Raw genomic sequence first — 11,151 nt, 5'->3', positions numbered from 1 at the left:
AAAAATGTATATACATGGTTTTCTTTGGACAGCAGCAATATGTATATGTTCACTAGGAATGTGTCTTGGTGCACACATGTATGACACCGAGACACGTACACGGTACGGCTGCTGACAAATATTCAAACGACTAGGCGACTAGGGGGAGATAGAAATAAGGAAATGAATTCTATAAATACCAGACAGTACTGTATACAACACCCTGTGTAGTTAACAGCATATGTAAATGTGTACATGTGATTATCTAAGGACAAATGAAATGAAATGAAATGATATGCAAATCTAGCACATCATGGAGATTGGCAATTAGATTGGCGGCCTAAAGACTCGCTGTTGTTTTATAAGCTATTAAACAAACAAATTTTCTGTCGTATCAAAACAGCTTGAAAGGACATTGTTTTGGTTTTATGTCACATGTCATTTTTTCCCCTTCCCTAGCTCACAAAGGGATTCGCCACACTATAAACAAACAAAAAAAGTGTTCTTAACTCTTTTGTAATAACAGCCAAACACAAAGTTCAGCCCTAAACCAACAAAAATTGGCCAAAGGGGGAAAAACATTTCTTCAAATCAAAGACTACACTAGTGACAATTCCATTATGACATTTGTGCTGTCCGAATGAAAAGCAGATTGCGGTAAAATAGCAAACAATAGCCCTCGAGTATGACTGTGTAATATGAATATGATTTGCCTCATATATTTTGCCAGTATACAGCTGTTGTTTGGAGGAGGAATTACTGAAGTAACGGTTGAAAAGCTCCCGGGGAGAGGCAGAAAATGACACAAAGCTCTGAGGAAAGAAAGAGAATTTTTTATTACAAACAACTGACATGTGAAATCAGCTTCAGAGAGGCAGGGGGTCATTAACGTGAACCATTCGAGACTTTATGATTGAATTAGTTGAATCTGAGGTCTTCTTATGTGTATGCCCTGGCTGGAAATCTGAGGCTGAAGTCTCAGGAGTGTGCTGACGGAAACTCTTCATCCAGTGCAAAGCTCTTGGATGGCTTAGTGATGTGTTTTTGAAAGCTTACATGATGAAGGGATCAAGGGCTTGTGGGGACAGCCAAGTTAATTAGCTCCAGGGACTGATTTGAGAAGGGATGCGAGGGAAAGCCATCCCATACCCCCGGTCACAAATAGGCAGGAATCATCCCTTTTGCACCGCGACCCTTATTGTCTGATATCCTTTGGGATAAATGCTGCTGCATCATCCAAGATGTCTACTCTCTGTGTTTTAACTCTGTGGGAATGTGGTCCTGTAGTTACTGAGTAATAGGCCTCGGAGTGTAAGAAGCATTTCTGCATGAAGGGGTTAAAATTGCTGTTTATTATAAAATATCACTACTGTTACACAACAACCTCACCTCTCCAATCTCTTCAAATTGCTAAGTCAATGTAAAAGAAAGTCATTTTGGAGCATTTCTATTGGTCCATTTGTCAATATTTTTTGTTGCAGTGTAAAGAACAACTGCCAGATTCGAATTATGTCAAAAAGTGAATACGTAATTGCAAATCTTTTGTATAAATCTTTTGGGTTTTTTTACACAACAGCAATAATACATTAAAGCAACAGAGCACAAAAGGGAGTGTGTTAGCTGTGATGAAGCAGACACAAGCCAAAGACGAGTGCCGTATTTCATTCCAGCCATGCTGTTATTTCATGATAACACACAACAGTTACGAAAAATAAATACAACAGATAACATAGTGACGGATAACGGATAATGGATAACATACAACGGTTCCAAAAATAAATAAGCTGAGCTGAGAAGGTATCCTTGTATCCTTTAATATGTTTTTAATGTGAGCATTTCCTTCCTCCGAAATATAGTTCCTTAACAAGCAACTTGTTGCTACGTCACAGCGGCAAACTCCATTCACTCACTGCACAGCCTGCAGCTCCCCAGCGCCTTACATAGACCAGCTAATTAAACTCATTTCCCACTCACATTTTTTCTGTTTGTTTGTTATTATGAATTCTTGTCTTAATTCTTTTAGTTTCGTTTGAGGTCATTCTTGTTCTTGTTTTCTTTTACTCAAAGCATTTACGCTACTTCTTGGTTTAACAGCGTTCAGCGGAGAGATACAGTGTTTGTGAAAAAAATATGTTGTTAAGCCAAATTACAGCACTATTAGAACACTTCTCAACCAATCGCGTGGCCAGAATTAACTGTTGTATAAAAAATTATATATATAAAAACAGTTATTTAGTGAAAGGGTTCTTTAAAAGAGGAAAACATGACAACTCAAAGAACCATTCAAATGTATAAAAGGTCCTTTGCATGATTAAATATCTATGATCTATATGGTTCTTTTACAATGGATTTATGATATAACTAAAGTTTTGGAGAAGGACCATGCCCAAACTGCTCCTCTCTGTTATTATGTGCCCTACAAAACTGCTTTTCAATCCTCACCTTGTCTTAACGAAAAGTTTGCCTCTCCGTTCAGCCGCCCAGGGCATGGTCCTTCCAAATTTTTTTGGGGTCCAAACAAGATACAATACAATTAAAAATTAAACTGCCAGTTGTTAAAATCCTACTAGGCTAAAACAAAATTCATAAACAGAAGTCGACACAATCATCTACATAAGGCTCTATATAAGATTCATCAAATTTTGTGAATTTTTGAACGAAATTCCCCTTTCTGATCTACCTTATGTTGACAGGCAGTGCATTTCAAGACACAGCATGATTTATTTCTTTCTTTAAGTAGCATTAAGCATAAATAAGAAGACTAGATTTTAGTTCCGCCCCAGTGATAACCGTTTATGAATTTCACATACATTAGTACAGAAAAAACAATGAAGAGCTAATCTGGCAGTTCTGTTCTGTACAACTACATGTTTTTAAATGCTTCTCAGCAGCACTTGACCAAACCACTGGGCAGTACTCCAGGTATGACAAACAAGTCACTGAACTACATCGATCATCACAACAAAGGATGGAACATATGAAGAACATTTTCTAAAATTGCAATGGCCTTTCCCACCATTGAAACAATATATCAATTTGATCAGACCAAGACAATAAATCATCTAATTTGACACCCAGTAATTTGGTTTAAGTGACCTGTTCCACCAATGTCCCATCTAAAGACAAACTAAACGCAGCAGAATTCGCTAGCACATACTTTCTCTCAAATTCAATAAATGCTTAGCTACATTTAGATTATGTCTCGACTCCACTACCGTTGACGATACACAAAACGCAGTTGAATTTTCCGCATACATAACTTCATTAATTTTGGGATTTTTTTTTATTGGAATTTTTTTATTTGAATTTTTTTAAATTGCCCTGGTCTACACCAAGACCATTTCCAAGACCCTTTCAAGCTCTAAAGCTGCCCCCAGAAGGGAGAGAAAATAATGTTGTTGATACTTGAAGTCTAGAAGTAAGTTTAGCATCATCCAAAAAGCCAATGCTACACGAACAAGGTCTCGTGAAACACAAAAAGCAAGCAAGCAGGTATCCCTGCTATGCTAAAATATGTGGCCAACTGGACTTTACCTCCTCTTTAGCTAGCTAACTACAGACCACACCAAGAGGACAGCAGCAGTGTTTGCTAAGACTCTGAAATAATGACAAAAAATAATCGCAATGTTCTTGAAACAGTGCTTCCGTGCTAAAAACTAAACCATGCTCTGCGCTGCTGTGCTATGCTAGTTGGCTCATGTGAGCCGTTGCAGCGCCGTACACCAATCAGAGAAGAGGAAAGTTTTGTTCATAAAAGGAAAGTTTTGTTCTGAGGCCAAATCACAATACATTTTTACACCTACTACCTTATTACAGTTTAGATAGTAGTCCTGATGAAAACAGAGCAATGCCTACGATGGGCTCAGCAGGCTAAGACTGATATCCCGGGCAATGCTGCTTTGTCAACAGCAGCCGGAGCCTGAGAGAGCACATTTGGTCATGATCTCTCTCTGGATGGGTAGATTGCACTCCCATTGTGATGCTGGTTGGCACAGATATCTGTTGGTTGATGTATCAGAGCTGGGGATCCAACGGTTCAGATTTCCTCTGAACGCGTTGGCTGCCTAGTTTGAAAAGAGGTGGTGGCTGATTTCACATGTCTCAAAGGAGTCATATGCTTGTCCTCACCCTCCTATTGTTGGGAGCATTGTAAGTGATAAGGGGAGTCCTAGTGAGTGTTAAAATTGGGGAGAAAATTGGGTAAGGCATCACTAAAAAAAAAAGCACCTTTTTTTTAAAGAGCGTGGATGAATGGAGGCCTACTCAAGAGAATTTGGCTGAGCTTTGCATGATGATTGTCCTTCTCAGTTTGTTTATTTAGCTAGTGGTGAAGTTTAGAAGTGAGCTGTGTTGCAAGATTCAGTCATCACCCTGAGCATTTGTAAGGTAATTTACAAGTTTTGACCGCCATCACTACATGTTTATCCTGAAGAATTCACAAACATTACAGGCTTGCAGATTTATTGAATTAACCTATTGAGCAATACCCACAAACGCATTCACACCAGAGACAACCTACGGCTGTTATTAACCTGATTTCACATAAAAACAATAGACCATGCATGACGGCATCACATAAAACGCCACGCAGAACTATATATTCTCATGCCAGGTTATCTTGGTTATCTCTCTGATCACTGATAAGAGAAACGTAAGTCGGATGACAGCACTGTAGAAAGTTTGCCAGTGAGGCCCGTACCACTTAATTACTGTAATTACAGTCATGCGTCAAATTCTCTCATGTCTTTTGCGTCAAAACAATGATCTGAGTCATCCCTTGTTATTTTACATTTTGCTTAACACAAATATACTGTAGGTCAACATTTGCATCTTACCTAGCAGCTTTGAAAAAAAAAACTAGAACAAAGCCTGTGTTGAGGCATTCGTACACTCTGATTCAATGCAGCTCTCCACAGGCTCTCCCTCCAGCAGGGACAGGCAGTCCGCACTGCTAAACAAACAAACACCATGTGTCCCATCTACAGACATCATATGGAATTGCGGGACTACAACCCGTGCGTACGTCTGCGAGGCTGGATTACACCACGCTTTCAAGCCTTGTTAAAAGCCTCCGCTGCCGATTCAAAGGCTGGGAACTCGGTTAAGTAATTGTGGTCGCAGCCTTTGATGTAACCCATGTTGTTGGAAACCTTCTCACCCCAGCATACTGAACTGGTTCTTATTAATGGATCACACAGTTTGACGGCAGCGTTCCCCAAACAGGTCGGACGCATACAGTCGCCATCAATCTCCACCGCGTCAGGGGGACGACTGCATGGTGCATGCGCTGGGCTCAGCCCACCCTGACTTTCATTCTGTTTGACTGAGGATGGGGGGGGGGTCTGGAACTAGAACCCATAACACATGCACACATGGGAATACACATGCATGCACAGACACTGAACCCTGCACACAATCTTTCAACATTCACCCCTATCTTTCCGTTCTATTCATTTCTGTCTGACCCTCGCAAACTACTGATGGGCATTTAGAGTAGTTCTGTGGTCCCGTAATGTAACATAAACATAAACATAAGCAATTAAATACTCATTTTTACTTTTTTACAGATCTTTCAAATTTTTATATTAATATTTTAAGCAATATTATGTTTTATTTACATGTTTTACCCTTATGCTCCCTTCTTTTATAACACCCTGAGGATTACTAATCAGCAACTATATGCAAAGCAATGTAAACTGGCTGAGTTGTCTAAGTCACAACAGTGGGGGGGGGGGAGACACTACTCTTTTGAGGTCTATTCATAGATTTTGATGATGTTTCTTTCTGGGGACTGTGAGGGTCAGGGCACAACCTTCAGCTTGCGACTCCAGCTCGCCATTTTCTTTCTTTCTTTCTTTCTTTTTTGAGGTGATATTTGTTACCAGAATTTCTGGTATTTAATTGAATGCAATTTTTCCTTCATCTGTAAAATGTTCCCAGTGCCACTGGCTGTAACGCCCCTGCTTAACAGTTGGAGAGGTATTCTTTTAATGAAATCTCGCACCATTTTTTGCTCCAAATAAACCTATGCTCATTGTGGCCAGTTATATTTTCACCTTTTTGTGTGTTTTTGAAATGCATCAGGCTTGTTTAGATGTTTCACTGAAAACGTCTGATGCTGGGCTTTGTGGTGAATATGCAGGAAAGGTTTTTTTTTTTTTTTAGATGACTCTTCCATGAGGGTCATGCAAGTGAACACTAGACAGCAGCTTAGAGGAGGATTTGAGGAGTTTGGGTATTTATTATTAGGTTTAATTCATTTGCATTAGCTATTATTTGTCTAGTGATGGTTGTGAACAAGCTATAGCTCTAACAAGCAAGTTTTGGTCTAAGAGCTCAGTAAACATTATCTGAGAGATCAGATGTCTCATAGCCAATGCTCTGCATGAGCCTCCTCTTCCTTTTTTCACTCTAGGACTGTACAAAACAGAAATAAAACTAATTTGCTAAAAATCTTAAACAGAATGTTCAACTCCTCAACTAATCCTCAACTTTATGACCTTTGGGGATCAATTCATCTTCTAGATCAGTTCTCCTTCTGTTTACACCAAGAACAGAGAAATATATATAGAAATATTATTGTTGATAACTGGAATTTTGTTCATGGGACAAAACATGAATTTTTGTTCCCCACACACTCCCCACCCACCGTCTCCTGCCCGCCCTGTATATACTTAATATGCTGAATAGTAATTAAATGTCCATGTCTGAACATTGCTGGCCAAAAAACAGTTGTATTACTTTATTGGTTAAGAGGGGGCCTTCTGTTTTCCCCCTTAGCATCTTCCTCTGTGTCTTTCTTTCTTACACACTCACAGTTACAGCATCAATCAAGTTCAATGTAGTCACAGGACAAGCCTTATTTATTTTTAAACAGTGTTTGGTTGGTGGTCCATCCTAATGAACATATGAACACAGTCATGCTGAACACACTCATTGTGGAAGATGTGACTGGGAGATGACACACTCTCCTCAGAATGCAGCTTTCCCTGCTCACCGTCTCTGTGGCCCAGCATATGTGAGCCATTTTCAGCCATATGAATCAGGTGCCTTGACACTTGTACCTCAGCAGGGCTGCGAGAGCTATCAGCCACAGAAACAGGAGGTACTGGAAGGCACTGTGTTCGCATACTTTTGCACAAACTTGAGCTATGGTTCTGATTAGGCCAACTGGGGCGACTCCAACACTCGATGACCTGTCCCTCATTTATTTTCCACAAATGAGGAGAAACAGACTTGTGGCTGAAATATTTGTTTGATTTCAGTAAATCATTTTTCCATAAAAGTTCCGATAAGAATCTCTACGTTTTTAGATATGAAAGAACACAGGGACGTATTGTTTCAACTATTGCCAGACATAAAATAACAGGCAAAATTGTATGTTATTGGCAATTCATAAACAAAAGCATATGTGGCTTACAATTATTTTTTAATAGTGTTTCTTGGTAAGAGGAATGTCAAGGAATTGTTCTTGTGTTTAGGAAGTGTAATTCCGATGTAATCCCATCTACACTGTAAAAATCGAGGTGCTACAAATAGTTATTCGAGCCATGCCATGGAAGAATCACTTAGTGCCGTAAATGCCAATGAATGTGAGTGTGAAGAACCTTTAAACTGGTAAACAACCTTTATATTAAGTAACACAATTATTCTATGGCATCGCTCAAAGAACCATTTCTTAGCACCTTTCATTACCGTGTATCTTACAAGCTTAAAAGACAAGAAGTGGCTCAAGCACAAACTGAACCATTAACCCAAATCAATCGCTACTACAGCGGGCAGCCTGTGGTTCCAGGCATTCAGAAATCTGACATGCCTTTACACATTAAACGTGTGAATGAAAAGCACCATTGTTCTCTCTACATGACAGAACTTACATGAGCCTCTATCTGATCTTGGGCGTAGCCATTGAGGTATTCCATTGTTCACATGTTAATCCGAACAGACCAGCTGGCTAATGAGCTCCCACCATTCACATCCCTTCCACTGAAGCTCAGGGAGTGGACTAGAGGGAGAAGATGCTCTGGGAAAGGACTAACGCGGCCTGGCCAATAATTGGTCCTGTCCTATCACTTCCCTGGAAGATGGATTAGGCCATTTCCTACAAGTCAAGCAGCGGTCGAGGCATGAATGCCCCTAGTGACGTCCTTCTCAATGACTCAGATCATTAAAGCGATAAGAATGACCTCTCCCGAGCCTAGCACTGACCACATGAAAGGAGGTTTCTGGTAATCAAAGGGCCCTGAAGGCGTTGTCTCGACCCAGATGCACACTGCTGGACGGATCCAGGCTCTGTGACTGCACCTCCATTCACTCAGATGTAAGACACCCGTGTGGGTGTGAGTGTGGGACATCAACGGTATTCATCATGGCGCAAATCACTCAAGCTCCAGGTGCGGTTTTCCCCAAACACACATTATAGCATTGTCATTCGACAACTCTAACTGTGGCCTGTGCGTCACCAAGAGCCAACAAGGAGACTTTTACCTTTAACTACATTTAGCATTCTTGAGCAGAAGAATGGCCCATGCGTCTGTTTCTCCAGGCATGGAATTTCTCCATAGAACGCCTGGAACTCCTACTAAGCACAACTGCAGCCAAGACCATTTCAATAAAGGCAATTTTACAGGGACAGAGATCGGTCTCTCAGAGAACTGTATGTAATGTATGTGGAATGTAGGTCTGTATGGTTTAATATGGAAATCCTACAGCAGATGTAGAACACATCTACAGGTGTTCCAGCATGCACAGCATTGTGAAACGCCCAAGGTTTTGCCATCTTCTTTGATTCACAAAATTCTTGACGCTCTTGATCTCATGGTCAATTGTAATTTTCCAAACATTCCACCAAGTAAATATGGTTGGCCATAAAGCACAATAATGCTTTCCTGTGGTATGTTAATAGCATGTTTAAAGTGTGACACCAAGCGAAGAGGAGAAATGCAACTATAATTATTGCTGTGGTGGTGTCACCATGAAGTGCTGATTAGGTTTGACAGTCATAAGGTTTTAATAGGAGACAGACGTATAGCACTGATGGAGTCTTTTAGTAAATTACTGTTCACACTTCACTATTCACTTCCACTTGTAAAGCGCTGTGCCTCTCCAGATGTTAGCACTTGAACTACGTCTCACTTTTATTAAACACTTGGCCTCAAGCTCTGATCACCGATTCTGTTTTATGTCCCCAGGAATGGGGAACAGCCTCAGTAAGTTTGTTTGTAATCCCTTATTTTGCTACTCTCTGCCACATTTGATGGCATCTGTGCAGTTTAAACTATGCAGTTCTAGTGCTCAACCTCTTATAGACCAAGAAACAAACTGTGGGGGGGTTAACACTTCCATTTCTTGCTTGTACGACTTGTTAATAACTCCGTTTTGCTTGTTTTCCATGTATCAACTGCAAAAAATATGCCACAGGAGCAGTTTAATATAGAATGTATCTGTATGTATCTAAATAGGAAGTATTTACATCTACACTGTAACCTCAATCAGGGAATCAGAGATTTCAGATCCAAAGGAGTGGTAGCATGCACTGTGCTCCTAGGCACAGACAGCACTGGTATGCCATAAAGAATGCCGTCCAAAACATCCCAATGGTTTGTTTACATGTGTATTGTTTGCAAACAATGGACTTGAATGAGAGAATGCAATAGAGAATGCAATAGAACAACTGTATTTGAAAATGAGGTCAAATCTGTAACAAATCTTGAATCAGGGCATGCCTTAAACGGCCCGTGGAGAAACAAATTGTCCTCACTTTTTTGTAAATTAGAGTTAGATGTGATATGTAAACATTGTTAGCTTCAAAATATGCTGCTCACTCTGCAGTTCTTGTGGCCCTTATATAGACAACAGTCTACAAAACAGCCCAGAGTGCATTCATTGTTTTTTCGATGTCACAAAAAACAACACATTTACGTATCTCCACCTATTTTGCCTACAGAACTTTGGCCCCGCCCACACTGAAGTTATAAAGCCTGTTTTAGCTCAGGTAGCTAAGACACAATATATGGCAGCCAACTTGATGAGAGGTGATATACAGGGTTGGGTAGTAACGGAACAACAGTGCTACGTTGTCATGATACAAAAACAGTAACTGTAATCCGGTACAGTTACAGTAAAAAAGTAAGGAATTAGATTATAGTTACATACATGCTGCTGCTGCTGATGTTTGTTGTGACTTTTACCATTTTGTAATGTCTCACACAGAGCTAGTTGAGTGTAACAGTGCCCCCGATGGACAATCTTGGGCTGCCCTTCCCTGGTGTGCTGTAAAATTGCATTCACTAATGGAAATTTCAAAAGAAAAGGAAAAGAATATCATTCTCCAGTGTAAATTAGTCCTTCCAGCAGTAAATATTCTTTTAGCTTCAAAAGACTCCAGTCCAATTTAAAGGAACATTTGAAGGTAAGAAAATTGAATCCCCACTTGAATCCACGTAGACAAGCTAGCACTGCTGTATGATTAGCTGACTGCCGGACAGTGTACTGTCTAAATCTTTCTTTCTGTTGCTAATCGAGTGTACAGGTTTAGTATTTAGAATAAATCACAATAACCTGTGAGATAAATCTTATACGCACTTACTGACGTAACGAAACACATTTGTAGTGTCTTATATTGTCTAGAAAAGGCAGCTACCTGGCCCTGTCAGAAATATCAGCATACACCAATGTATCCTGATTATTTTATATGAACGTGGAAATTCATGCTGGTTTAAGCAGGTAATCAGTAAAACTGAATTCCTTTTTTTACGGTAACCCTCCCAACCCTGTTGACATGAAACAGACTTTTATTCTGAGAAACAATAAAGATGAAGATGAAAAATGGCCAAAGTAAAAATTAATTATTACTGGTTTTGGTACATAAAACATAAGTTGTGATTGGGTCTTAGAAAACTCTCTGAGAGGCTAAACTGGGCTGATTAATTTATCAACTCTGCAGTAGAAGCAAAAATATTATTATCTTTTAATACCAGTTGAAGTAAGGATTTGTTTAAATAAATAAATAAATAGCAAACACTGAGATTTTGCAATTTTCTAATTTTATTCATATTAAATATTATATATTTCATATATATGCTGTCTTTATGTTATTTATGCTATTTTTATTTTGCATTTTGATCACTCTTTTGTCCAAAATTGCTTTGCCTGTATGTAAATATATAACCT

This window comes from Salminus brasiliensis, chromosome 4 (genome assembly GCF_030463535.1).
Source record: "Salminus brasiliensis chromosome 4, fSalBra1.hap2, whole genome shotgun sequence".
In the NCBI taxonomy this organism is placed as follows: Eukaryota; Metazoa; Chordata; class Actinopteri; order Characiformes; family Bryconidae; genus Salminus; species Salminus brasiliensis.
This window is presented reverse-complemented; position numbering follows the sequence as displayed.